The 13,180-nt window shown below is 62.9% G+C and overlaps 4 non-coding genes across 4 annotated transcripts; all 4 read right to left on the reverse strand.

Moving 5' to 3' along the window:
• Positions 1 to 5,790: 5,790 nt before the first annotated feature.
• LOC118527738 (5S ribosomal RNA) lies at positions 5,791 to 5,909 on the reverse strand. Its single transcript, XR_004913245.2, has one exon. It is a non-coding gene; the product is annotated as a 5S ribosomal RNA (ribosomal RNA).
• Positions 5,910 to 7,699: 1,790 nt separating this feature from the next.
• Positions 7,700 to 7,818, reverse strand: LOC118527741 (5S ribosomal RNA). Its single transcript, XR_013450075.1, has one exon. It is a non-coding gene; the product is annotated as a 5S ribosomal RNA (ribosomal RNA).
• A 1,767-nt stretch (positions 7,819 to 9,585) lies between these two features.
• LOC118527740 (5S ribosomal RNA) lies at positions 9,586 to 9,704 on the reverse strand. The gene has a single exon (XR_004913247.2). It is a non-coding gene; the product is annotated as a 5S ribosomal RNA (ribosomal RNA).
• Positions 9,705 to 11,463: 1,759 nt separating this feature from the next.
• Positions 11,464 to 11,582, reverse strand: LOC118527739 (5S ribosomal RNA). The gene has a single exon (XR_004913246.1). It is a non-coding gene; the product is annotated as a 5S ribosomal RNA (ribosomal RNA).
• Positions 11,583 to 13,180: the final 1,598 nt, after the last annotated feature.

Here is a 13,180-nt window from a genome sequence, read left to right on the forward strand (position 1 = left end):
AGGAAGAAATTGACAACCTGAATAGACCAATAACCAGTAATGAGATTGAAGCAATAATCAAAAACCTCCTAAACAACAAGAGTCCAGGGCCTGATGGATTCCCTGGGGAATTCTTCCAAACATTCAAAGAAGAAATAATACCTACTTTCCTGAAGCTGTTTCAAAAGCTAGAAACAGAAAGAAAACTTCCAAAGTCATTCTATGAGGCCAGCATTACCTTGATCCCAAAACCAGGCAAAGACCCCACCCAAAAGGAGAATTACAGACCAATACCCCTGATGAATATGGATGCCAAAATTCTCAACAAGATCCTAGCCAATAGGATCCAAGAGTACATTAAAAGGATTATCCAGGGGCGCCTGGCTGGCTCAGTCATTAAGCATCTGCCTTAGGCTCAGGTCATGGTCCCAGGGTCCTGGGATCAAGTCCCGCATTGGGCTCCCTGCTCTGCGGGAAGCCTGCTTCTCCCTCTCCCACTCCCCCTGCTTGTGTTCCCTCTCTCACTGTGTCTCTCTCTGTCAAATAAATAAATAAAATCCTTAAAAAAAAAAAAAGGATTATCCATCACAGCCAGGTGGGATTTATCCGGTGATGGAAGGGAGGTTCAACATTCTCAAATCAATAAATGTGATAGAACACATTAGTAAGAGAAGAGACAAGAACCATATCATCCTCTCAATTGATGCAGAAAAAGCATTTGACAAAATACAGCATCCTTTCCTGATTAAAACTCTTTAGAGTGTAGGGATAGAGGGAACATTACTCAATTGAATAAAAACCATCTATGAATGAAAGCCCAGAGTGAACATCATTCTCAATACGGAAAAGCTGAGAGCCTTTCCCTTAAGATCAGGAACACGACAAGGATGCCCACTCTCACCACTATTGTTCAACATAGTATGAGAAGTCCTAGCACCAGCAATCAGACAACAAAAAAATAAAAGGTATTCAAACTGGCAAAGAAGTAGTCAAACTCTCTCTCTTTGAAGATGACATGATGCTTTATGTGGAAAACCCAAAGGATTCCACCCCCAAATTACTAGAACTCATACAGCAATTCAGTAATGTGGCAGGATACAAAATCAATGCACAGAAATCAGTTGCTTTTCTATACACTAACAATGTAACTGTAGAAAGAGAAATTAGGGAATCGATTCCATTTACAATAGCACCAAAAACCATAAGATACCTAGGATTAAACCTAACCAAAGAGGTAAAGAATCTATACTCTAGAAACTACAGAACACTTATGAAAGAAATTGAAGAAGACACAAAAAGATGGAGAAGCATTCCATGCTAATGGATTGGAAGAATATACATTGCTAAAATGTCTGTGCTGCCCAGAGCAATCTATACTTTCAATGCCATCCCAGTCAAATACCAATGACATTTTTCAAAGAGCTGGAACAAACAATCCTAAAATTTGTATGGAACCAGAAAACACCCCGAATCACCAAGGAAATGTTGAAAAAGACAAACAAACCTGGGGGCATCACATTGCCTGATTTCAAGCTATATTACAAAACTATGATCACCAAGAGAGTAGGGTACTGGCACAAAAACAGACATATAGACCAATGGAACAGAATAGAGAGCCCAGATATGGACCCTCAACACTATAGTCAACTAATCTTTGACAAAGCAGGAAAAAATATCCAGTGGAAGACAGTCTGTTCAGTAAATGGTGCTGGGAAAATAGGACAGCTATATACAGAGAATGAAACTCCACCATTCTCTTATACCATACACAAAGATAAACTCAAAATGGATGAAAGATCTCAATGTGAGACAGGAATCCATCAAAATCCTAGAGGAGAACATAGGCAGTAACCACTTTGACATCGGCCACAACAACTTCTTTCAAGACACGTCTCCAAAGGCAAGGGAAACAAAAGCAAACACGAACTTTGGGGACTTCATCACGATAAAAAGGTTCTGCACAGCAAAGGAAACAGTCAACAAAACCAAGAGGCAACCCACGGAATGGGAGAAGATATTTGCAAATGACACTACAGATAAAAGGCTGGTATCTAAGATCTATAAAGAATTTCTCAAACTCAGCACCCAAAAAACAAATAAGTCAAAAAATGGGCAGAAGACATGAACTGACACTTCTCCAAAGAAGATATACAAATGGCTAACAGACACATGAAAAAATGTTCATCATCGTTAGCCATCAGGGAAATACAAATCCAAACCACACTGAGATACCACCTTACATCAGTTAGAATGGCAAAAATTAACAAGGCAGGAAACAACAAATGTTGGCGAGGATGTGGAGAAAGGAGAACCCTCTTACACTATTGGTGGGAATGCAAGTTGGTAAGCCACTTTGGAAAACAGTATGGAGGTTCCTCAAAAAATTAAAAATAGAGCTACCCTATGGCCCAGCAATTGCCCTACTTGGTATTTACCCCAAAAACATATGTAGTGAAAAGAAGGGCCATATGCACCCCAATGTTCATAGCAGCAATGTTCACAACAGCCAAACTGTGGAAAGAACCAAGATGCCCTTCAACAGACAAATGGCTAAAGAAGATATGGTCCTTATATACAATGGAATATTACTCAGCCATCGGAAAGGATGAATACCCAACTTTTGTATCAACATGGATGGGACTGGAGGAGATTATGCTAAGTAAAATAAGTCAAGCAGAGAAAGACAATTATCATATGGTTTCACTTATTTGTGGAACATAAGGAATAGCATGGAGGATATTAGGAGAAGGAAGGGAAAAATGAAGGTGGGAAATCAGAGGGTAGACGAACCATGAGAGACTATGGACTCCAGGAAACAGACTGAGGGTTTCAGAGGGGAGTGGGGTGGGGATGGCTTAGCCCAGTAATGGGTATTAAGGAGGGCATGTATTGCATGGAGTGCTGAGTGTTATACCCAAAAATGAATCACTGAACACTATATCAAAAACTAATGATGTACTATATGGTGACTAACATGACATTAAAAAAACAAAATCTCATGTGATCTCTGGCCCAGCCAGCAAGATCTAGGGCCAAAATTTGTGAGATATCTGGCCAATATGCTGGACACTATTTAGCTTCTGGACCCCCCTTAGCTTGGGAAATCAGACGAGATCGGGCGCGCTGAGGGTGGGAATGGCCAGAGCAAACTTCCTTTGTTCTCCTCCTCTATTTTGGGGGGCCGCTTTTGGGCGTGGTGCTGGGCGCCCGCCTCCCTCGCTTGCTGGGCCAGCGAGCCTCGTTGTTCGCTTAGCTGTTGCGGGGACGCTGACCGCCCACTCGGGTGCCAACGGGTGGTCCGGTGGGCCAACAGCTGAGGTCCCCGCGGTCGGCCATCTTGTGTCCTGCGCACACGGAGCGGAGACCCCGGGCTGGGGGTAAAGGGACGGTGTTCCGCGGGAAGGAAGGGTTGTCCGCCTGTGTGGGAGCGCAGCCCAGGGCTGGTGGGGAGAAGGTGGAGGCGAGCCCAGGCCTAAGGTGGAGCCGGTTGTCCGTTGCGCTGGGACATTGGAGGGGGTGGCCCAAGGGAATGGCTAGAGGCTCAGGGGATGAGGGCCGGAGGCGCGGGACCATGGGAGGGCACGCCTGCCGATGCGGGGTGCCGGCCGGCCCGCGCTCCCTCAGACCCAACACCGCCGCAATGCTCCCTTACCTCCCCGTTGCCTTCCCTCTCAAAGCGCCCTCTCCGCCCCACCAGCCCGCCCCCACCGCCCCCCAGCCCGCCCCTCTGGATCAGGTGTGCCTGGGCGCGGTGGCTGTGAGGTGCAAGGGCTGGCTGGCGGCCCCCTGCCCCTGCAGCGAGTTCCCGCAGCGCCCCGGGACCCGCGGTGCGGTGCGCAGGGGGCGAGGGGCCAGGGGGGCTGGGGGGTGTTTGGAGGAACTCTGCTGGGCAGCGGGGGGAGGTGGGCTGTGGCGGCAAAGGGAGAGGGAGGCTGAAGGGGAAAGTACTGGAAAAGACAAAAGCCAAGAAAAAAAGCGTACAGCACCCGGCATTCCCAGGCGGTCTCCCATCAAAGTACTAACCAGGCCCGACCTTGCTTAGCTTACGAGATCAGACAAGATACGGCGCGCTCAGGGTCGGAGGGCCGCTGCCGCTGGGCGCCCAAAGAGCCTACTCTGCGCCTGCCCACCCCCGCCGTCCCGCACCTCACCCCACACACGCCCCCGCCTGCCCTGGGCCTTCCACCCGCCTGCCTGCCAGCCCGCCCAGGGGTCACGCGCCTCCGGCACCCCGCAGTCGCCAAAGTGTGGGAGCTCTCCCGGCGGGGTACTATCCAGCCCTGGGAGCCGCAGGCTGGCTCCCGAGATGACAAAGGTGAGCGGCGGGACTCGGGGGAGCGGAACGCGCGGTGTTCTCCACACCCGCGCGCACCACCCGCCGCCCTAGGGCCTGCAAGGCCTGCCACCAGGTCTTTATACCTCCGCACTCCCTCTTGCTCCAAGCCAACCCGGAGCCACCGGCGTCCCAAGGAACCGACCTCATCAACCCAACCCCGTCGCCCATCCTCCGCCGCCCTTCCCCTGCCCACCCAGCGACACCAGGACCCGTCCGAGAGACACAAGAGGTCGGCTGGCATAGACAGACGCACAGACACACGGGGAAAGACAGAGACACGGACGGAGGGAGATGTAGACTAGGGGAACAGAGAGACAAGTGGGATACACAGAGAGAGACAGAGAATCCAACACACAGACCCGCTCTAACCCCAGGACAGGCACGCGCAGACCCTGACCTACATGCGGACAGGGACAGAGCCACAGGTGCACACCACAGAAACAGACACACACCACACACACACACACACACACACACACAGGAAGAGACTGGGTTGGCTAGGCAGCTAGCCCTCGGGAGGCTGGTCGTGCTTGGGTGGGCTTTGGGCGCCTAGGAGCCCCCTCGGGGCCGAGAACGCGCAGCCAAGGCCTCAGGAGACCCGCCCTGCTACGGTTCCCGCCCAGGACCCACTCTGGGCCTGGGGGCGTGCGGGCGATTCCTCCTCTGCCCTCGTCCTTTATTTGGGGGGCTGCTTTGGGGCGTGGTGCAGGGCGCCCCCCCTCCCCGTCTTGCTGAGCGAGCGAGCCTCGCTCTTCGCTTCACTGTTGCAGGGAGACTAAGCACGGATTCTGGTGCCAACGGGTGGTCCCGGGTGCCAACGGGGGAGGCCCCGGGCGACCGGCCATCTTGTGTCCTGCCCACCCGGAGCGGGGACCCCCGGCACGGGGGCAAAGGGACGGTGTTCCAAGGGAAGGAAGGGAATGCCCGCGGGTGGGAGCGCAGCCCAGGGCTGCTGGGGACAAGGTGGAGGCGGGCCCAGGCCTATGCCTAAGGTGGGGCCAGTTGCCCAGTGCGGTTGTGCACTCCGGGCGGCCCAGTGGAATGGCTAGGGGATCTGGGGACGAGGGCCCGAGGCGCAGGACCATGGGAGGACACGCCTGCCCAGAGCGGGTGCCGTCCGGCCCGCGCTGGCCCCGCCCCATCCGTGCCAGGGTCATCGCCGCCCTCCCGCTTTCCCTCCCTCCGAAGGCGTCGCCTTCGCCCACCCAGCCCGCCCCCATCGACCCCCAGCCCGCCCCTCTGGATCCGGTGTGCGTGGGCGTGGTGGCTTGGAGGCGGAAGGGCTGGCTGGAGACCGCCTGCCCGTGCAGGGGGCCCCTGCTGCGGGCCAGGGACTCGCGGTGCGGTGCGCGGCTGGCGAGGGGCCGGGGGGCACGGGGCGTTTGGAGGAAGCCTTGTTGGGCAAGGGGGTGGGGTGCTGTGGCGGTAAAGGTATGGGAAGGGAGGCCGAAGGGGAAAGAAAAGGCAAAGAAAAAAGCCTACAGCACCCGGTATTCCCAGGCGGTCTCCCATCCAAGTACTAACCAGGCCCGACCCTGCTTAGCTTCCGAGATCAGACGAGATCGGGCGCGTTCAGGGTGGTATGGCCGTAGACGTGTGCGGCTGCCGCTGGGCGCCCTAAGAGCCTGCTCTGCGCCTCCCGGGCCCAGCCGTGCCCCTCCTCAGCCCCCACCCGAACCCCGCCTGCCCTGCGCCTTGCACCTGCCTGCCTGCCAGCCGCCCAGGGGACGTGGCCCCTCCGGCGCCCCACAGTCGTGGAAGTCCGGGCGCTCTCCCTGCCGGGGACTCTCCAGTCCCGGGGGGCCGCCGCCGCCACCGCCGCCGCCGCCGCCGCCGCCACCGCCGCCTCCTGGCTACCGAGATGGCAAAGGGAGGCGTCGGGGCGCCGTGGGCGCGGCCCCTGAGGTGTTTTCCGCGCCCCCCGCCCCAGCGCCCCACCCGTCGCCCTAGGGCAAGCCAGGCCGGCCACCAGGCCTTTCTGCCTCTCCACCCCGCCTGGCTCCAAGCCAACCCGGAGCCACCGGCGCCCCCAGGGACCCTCCTCATCAGCCCAACCCCGTCGCCCTTCCTCCGCCACCCTTCCCCTGCCCACCCACCGACAAGAGGACCCGACTGAGGGACACGAGAAGCCGGCTGGCATAGACAGACGCACAGACACACGGGGAAAGACAGAGGCACGGACGGAGGGAGATGTAGACAGAGAGGAAGAGACAGACACAGAGGGAGACACAGACAGAGTATCCAACACACACACCCGCTCTGGCCCCAAGACAGACAGACGCGGACCCTGACCTGGATGCGGACAGGGACAGAGCCACAGGTGCACACCACAGAAACAGACACACACCACACACACACACACACACACACACACACACACACACACACACACAGGAAGAGACTGTGTTGGCTAGGCAGCTAGCCCTCGGGAGGCTGGTCGTGCTTGGGTGGGCTTTGGGCGCCGAGGAGCCCCCTCGGGGCCGAGGACGCGCAGCCAAGGCCTCAGGAGACCCGCCCTGCTCCCGTTCCCGCCCAGGACCCACTCTGGGCCTGGGGGCGTGCGGGCGATTCCTCCTCTGCTCTCGTCCTTTATTTGGGGGGCCGCTTTGGGGCGTGGTGCAGGGCGCCCCCCTCCCGCCGCCTTGCCCAGCGAGCGAGCCTCGCTGTGCGCTTCGCTGTTGCGGGGAGACTGAGCACGGACTCGGGTGCCAACGGGTGGTCCCGGGTGCCAACGGGGGAGGCCCCGGGCGACCGGCCATCTTGTGTCCTGCCCACACGGAGCGGGGACCCCCGGCCTGGGGGCAAAGGGACGGTGTTCCGCGGGAAGGAAGGGAATGCCCGCGCGCGTGGGAGCGCAGCCCAGGGCTGCTGGGGACAAGGTGGAGGCGGGCCCAGGCCTAAGGCGGGGCCGGTTGCCCGGTGCGCTTGTGCACTCGGGGCGGCCCAAGGGAATGGCTAGGGGCTCCGGGGATGAGGGCCCGAGGCGCAGGACCTTGGGAGGGCACGCCTGCCCGAGACGGGGTGCCGTCCCGCCCGCGCTGCCCCCGCCCCAACCCCGCGGGCGGTCCTCGCCGCCCTCCCCCTTTCCCTCCCTCCGAAGCCGCCGCCTCCGCCCACCCAGCCCGCCCCCACCTCCCCCAGCCCGCCCCTCTGGATCGGCTGTGCGTGGGCGTGGTGGCTGTGAGGTGGAAGGCCTGGGGGCTGCCTGCCGGTGCAGCGGGCACAAGCTGCGAGACAGGGACCCTCGGTGCGGTGCGCGGGTGGCGAGGGGCCGGGGGGCACGGGGCGTCTGGAGGACGCCTTGTTGGGCAAGGGGCGGTGGGGGGCGGTGGCGGCAAAGGGAGAGGAAGGGAGGCCGAAGCGGAAAGAAAAGGCAAAGAAAAAAGCCTACAGCACCCGGTATTCCCAGGCGGTCTCCCATCCAAGTACTAACCAGGCCCGACCCTGCTTAGCTTCCGAGATCAGACGAGATCGGGCGCGTTCAGGGTGGTATGGCCGTAGACGTGTGCGGCTGCCGCTGGGCGCCCTAAGAGCCTGCTCTGCGCCTCCCGGCCGCAGCCGTGCCCCTCCTCAGCCCCCAACCGCCCCACGCCTGCCCTGTGCCTTGCACCTGCCTGCCTGCCAAACCGCCCAGAGGACGTGGCGCCTCCAGCGCCCCGCACTCGCGGAAGTCCGAGCGCTCTCATGGCCGGATACTCTCCAGACCCGGGGGCCGCCGCCGCCGCCGTCGCAGCCACCGCCGCCTGGCTCCCGAGATGGCCAAGGGGAGCGTCGGGGCGCGGGGGGCGTGGCCCGCGCGGTGTTCTCCGCGCCCCCCCCACCCCAGGCGCCCCACCCGCCGCCCTAGGGCAAGCGAGGCCCGCCACCAGGCCGTTCCGCCTCTCCACCCCGCCTGGCTCCAAGCCAACCCGGAGCCACCGGCGGCCCCAGGGACCCTCCTCATCAGCCCAACCCCGTCGCCCTTCCTCCGCCACCCTTCCCCTGCCCACCCACCGACAAGAGGACCCGACTGAGGGACACGAGAAGCCGGCTGGCATAGACAGACGCACAGACACACGGGGAAAGACAGAGGCACGGACGGAGGGAGATGCAGACAGAGAGGAAGAGACAGACACAGAGGGAGACACAGACAGAGTATCCAACACACACACCCGCTCTGGCCCCAAGACAGACAGACGCGGAAGCTGACCTGGATGCGGACAGGGACAGAGCCACAGGTGCACACCACAGAAACAGACACACACACCACACACACACACACACACACACACACACAGGAAGAGACTGTGTTGGCTAGGCAGCTAGCCCTCGGGAGGCTGGTCGTGCTTGGGTGGGCTTTGGGCGCCGAGGAGCCCCTCGGGGCGAGGATGCGCAGCCAAGGCGTCACGAGACCCGCTCTGCTCCCGTTCCCGCCCAGGACCCACTCTGGTCCTGGGGGCATGTGGGCGATTCCTCCTCTGCCCTCGTCCTTTATTTGGGCGGCTGCTTTGGGGCGTGGTGCAGGGCGCCCCCCTCTCCCCGTCTTGCTGAGCGAGCGAGCCTCGCTCTTCGCTTCACTGTTGCAGGGAGACTAAGCACGGATTCTGGTGCCAACGGGTGGTCCCGGGTGCCAACGGGGGAGGCCCCGGGCGACCGGCCATCTTGTGTCCTGCCCACCCGGAGCGGGGACCCCCGGCACGGGGGCAAAGGGACGGTGTTCCAAGGGAAGGAAGGGAATGCCCGCGGGTGGGAGCGCAGCCCAGGGCTGCTGGGGACAAGGTGGAGGCGGGCCCAGGCCTATGCCTAAGGTGGGGCCAGTTGCCCAGTGCGGTTGTGCACTCCGGGCGGCCCAGTGGAATGGCTAGGGGATCTGGGGACGAGGGCCCGAGGCGCAGGACCATGGGAGGACACGCCTGCCCAGAGCGGGTGCCGTCCGGCCCGCGCTGGCCCCGCCCCATCCGTGCCAGGGTCATCGCCGCCCTCCCGCTTTCCCTCCCTCCGAAGGCGTCGCCTTCGCCCACCCAGCCCGCCCCCATCGACCCCCAGCCCGCCCCTCTGGATCCGGTGTGCGTGGGCGTGGTGGCTTGGAGGCGGAAGGGCTGGCTGGAGACCGCCTGCCCGTGCAGGGGGCCCCTGCTGCGGGCCAGGGACTCGCGGTGCGGTGCGCGGCTGGCGAGGGGCCGGGGGGCACGGGGCGTTTGGAGGAAGCCTTGTTGGGCAAGGGGGTGGGGTGCTGTGGCGGTAAAGGTATGGGAAGGGAGGCCGAAGGGGAAAGAAAAGGCAAAGAAAAAAGCCTACAGCACCCGGTATTCCCAGGCGGTCTCCCATCCAAGTACTAACCAGGCCCGACCCTGCTTAGCTTCCGAGATCAGACGAGATCGGGCGCGTTCAGGGTGGTATGGCCGTAGACGTGTGCGGCTGCCGCTGGGCGCCCTAAGAGCCTGCTCTGCGCCTCCCGGGCCCAGCCGTGCCCCTCCTCAGCCCCCACCCGAACCCCGCCTGCCCTGCGCCTTGCACCTGCCTGCCTGCCAGCCGCCCAGGGGACGTGGCCCCTCCGGCGCCCCACAGTCGTGGAAGTCCGGGCGCTCTCCCTGCCGGGGACTCTCCAGTCCCGGGGGGCCGCCGCCGCCACCGCCGCCGCCGCCGCCGCCACCGCCGCCTCCTGGCTACCGAGATGGCAAAGGGAGGCGTCGGGGCGCCGTGGGCGCGGCCCCTGAGGTGTTTTCCGCGCCCCCCGCCCCAGCGCCCCACCCGTCGCCCTAGGGCAAGCCAGGCCGGCCACCAGGCCTTTCTGCCTCTCCACCCCGCCTGGCTCCAAGCCAACCCGGAGCCACCGGCGCCCCCAGGGACCCTCCTCATCAGCCCAACCCCGTCGCCCTTCCTCCGCCACCCTTCCCCTGCCCACCCACCGACAAGAGGACCCGACTGAGGGACACGAGAAGCCGGCTGGCATAGACAGACGCACAGACACACGGGGAAAGACAGAGGCACGGACGGAGGGAGATGTAGACAGAGAGGAAGAGACAGACACAGAGGGAGACACAGACAGAGTATCCAACACACACACCCGCTCTGGCCCCAAGACAGACAGACGCGGAAGCTGACCTGGATGCGGACAGGGACAGAGCCACAGGTGCACACCACAGAAACAGACACACACCACACACACACACACACACACACACACACACACACACAGGAAGAGACTGTGTTGGCTAGGCAGCTAGCCCTCGGGAGGCTGGTCGTGCTTGGGTGGGCTTTGGGCGCCGAGGAGCCCCCTCGGGGCCGAGGACGCGCAGCCAAGGCCTCAGGAGACCCGCCCTGCTCCCGTTCCCGCCCAGGACCCACTCTGGGCCTGGGGGCGTGCGGGCGATTCCTCCTCTGCTCTCGTCCTTTATTTGGGGGGCCGCTTTGGGGCGTGGTGCAGGGCGCCCCCCTCCCGCCGCCTTGCCCAGCGAGCGAGCCTCGCTGTGCGCTTCGCTGTTGCGGGGAGACTGAGCACGGACTCGGGTGCCAACGGGTGGTCCCAGGTGCCAACGGGGGAGGCCCCGGGCGGTGGGCCATCTTGTGTCCTGCCCACACGGAGCGGGGACCCCCGGCCTGGGGGCAAAGGGACGGTGTTCCGCGGGAAGGAAGGGAATGCCCGCGCGCGTGGGAGCGCAGCCCAGGGCTGCTGGGGACAAGGTGGAGGCGGGCCCAGGCCTAAGGCGGGGCCGGTTGCCCGGTGCGCTTGTGCACTCGGGGCGGCCCAAGGGAATGGCTAGGGGCTCCGGGGATGAGGGCCCGAGGCGCAGGACCTTGGGAGGGCACGCCTGCCCGAGACGGGGTGCCGTCCCGCCCGCGCTGCCCCCGCCCCAACCCCGCGGGCGGTCCTCGCCGCCCTCCCCCTTTCCCTCCCTCCGAAGCCGCCGCCTCCGCCCACCCAGCCCGCCCCTCTGGATCGGCTGTGCGTGGGCGTGGTGGCTGTGAGGTGGAAGGCCTGGGGGCTGCCTGCCGGTGCAGCGGGCACAAGCTGCGAGACAGGGACCCTCGGTGCGGTGCGCGGGTGGCGAGGGGCCGGGGGGCACGGGGCGTCTGGAGGACGCCTTGTTGGGCAAGGGGCGGTGGGGGGCGGTGGCGGCAAAGGGAGAGGAAGGGAGGCCGAAGCGGAAAGAAAAGGCAAAGAAAAAAGCCTACAGCACCCGGTATTCCCAGGCGGTCTCCCATCCAAGTACTAACCAGGCCCGACCCTGCTTAGCTTCCGAGATCAGACGAGATCGGGCGCGTTCAGGGTGGTATGGCCGTAGACGTGTGCGGCTGCCGCTGGGCGCCCTAAGAGCCTGCTCTGCGCCTCCCGGCCGCAGCCGTGCCCCTCCTCAGCCCCCAACCGCCCCACGCCTGCCCTGTGCCTTGTACCTGCCTGCCTGCCAAACCGCCCAGAGGACGTGGCGCCTCCAGCGCCCCGCACTCGCGGAAGTCCGAGCGCTCTCATGGCCGGATACTCTCCAGACCCGGGGGCCGCCGCCGCCGCCGTCGCAGCCACCGCCGCCTGGCTCCCGAGATGGCCAAGGGGAGCGTCGGGGCGCGGGGGGCGTGGCCCGCGCGGTGTTCTCCGCGCCCCCCCCACCCCAGGCGCCCCACCCGCCGCCCTAGGGCAAGCGAGGCCCGCCACCAGGCCGTTCCGCCTCTCCACCCCGCCTGGCTCCAAGCCAACCCGGAGCCACCGGCGGCCCCAGGGACCCTCCTCATCAGCCCAACCCCGTCGCCCTTCCTCCGCCACCCGTCCCCTGCCCACCCACCGACAAGAGGACCCGACTGAGGGACACGAGAAGCCGGCTGGCATAGACAGACGCACAGACACACGGGGAAAGACAGAGGCACGGACGGAGGGAGATGCAGACAGAGAGGAAGAGACAGACACAGAGGGAGACACAGACAGAGTATCCAACACACACACCCGCTCTGGCCCCAAGACAGACAGACGCGGAAGCTGACCTGGATGCGGACAGGGACAGAGCCACAGGTGCACACCACAGAAACAGACACACACACCACACACACACACACACACACACACACACACAGGAAGAGACTGTGTTGGCTAGGCAGCTAGCCCTCGGGAGGCTGGTCGTGCTTGGGTGGGCTTTGGGCGCCGAGGAGCCCCTCGGGGCGAGGATGCGCAGCCAAGGCGTCACGAGACCCGCTCTGCTCCCGTTCCCGCCCAGGACCCACTCTGGTCCTGGGGGCATGTGGGCGATTCCTCCTCTGCCCTCGTCCTTTATTTGGGGGGCTGCTTTGGGGCGTGGTGCAGGGCGCCCCCCTCTCCCCGTCTTGCTGAGCGAGCGAGCCTCGCTCTTCGCTTCACTGTTGCAGGGAGACTAAGCACGGATTCTGGTGCCAACGGGTGGTCCCGGGTGCCAACGGGGGAGGCCCCGGGCGACCGGCCATCTTGTGTCCTGCCCACCCGGAGCGGGGACCCCCGGCACGGGGGCAAAGGGACGGTGTTCCAAGGGAAGGAAGGGAATGCCCGCGGGTGGGAGCGCAGCCCAGGGCTGCTGGGGACAAGGTGGAGGCGGGCCCAGGCCTATGCCTAAGGTGGGGCCAGTTGCCCAGTGCGGTTGTGCACTCCGGGCGGCCCAGTGGAATGGCTAGGGGATCTGGGGACGAGGGCCCGAGGCGCAGGACCATGGGAGGACACGCCTGCCCAGAGCGGGTGCCGTCCGGCCCGCGCTGGCCCCGCCCCATCCGTGCCAGGGTCATCGCCGCCCTCCCGCTTTCCCTCCCTCCGAAGGCGTCGCCTTCGCCCACCCAGCCCGCCCCCATCGACCCCCAGCCCGCCCCTCTGGATCCGGTGTGCGTGGGCGTGGTGGCTTGGAGGCGGAAGGGCTGGCTGGAGACCGCCTGCCC

Source organism: Halichoerus grypus, chromosome 7 (assembly GCF_964656455.1).
Source record: "Halichoerus grypus chromosome 7, mHalGry1.hap1.1, whole genome shotgun sequence".
Classification (NCBI taxonomy): Eukaryota; Metazoa; Chordata; class Mammalia; order Carnivora; family Phocidae; genus Halichoerus; species Halichoerus grypus.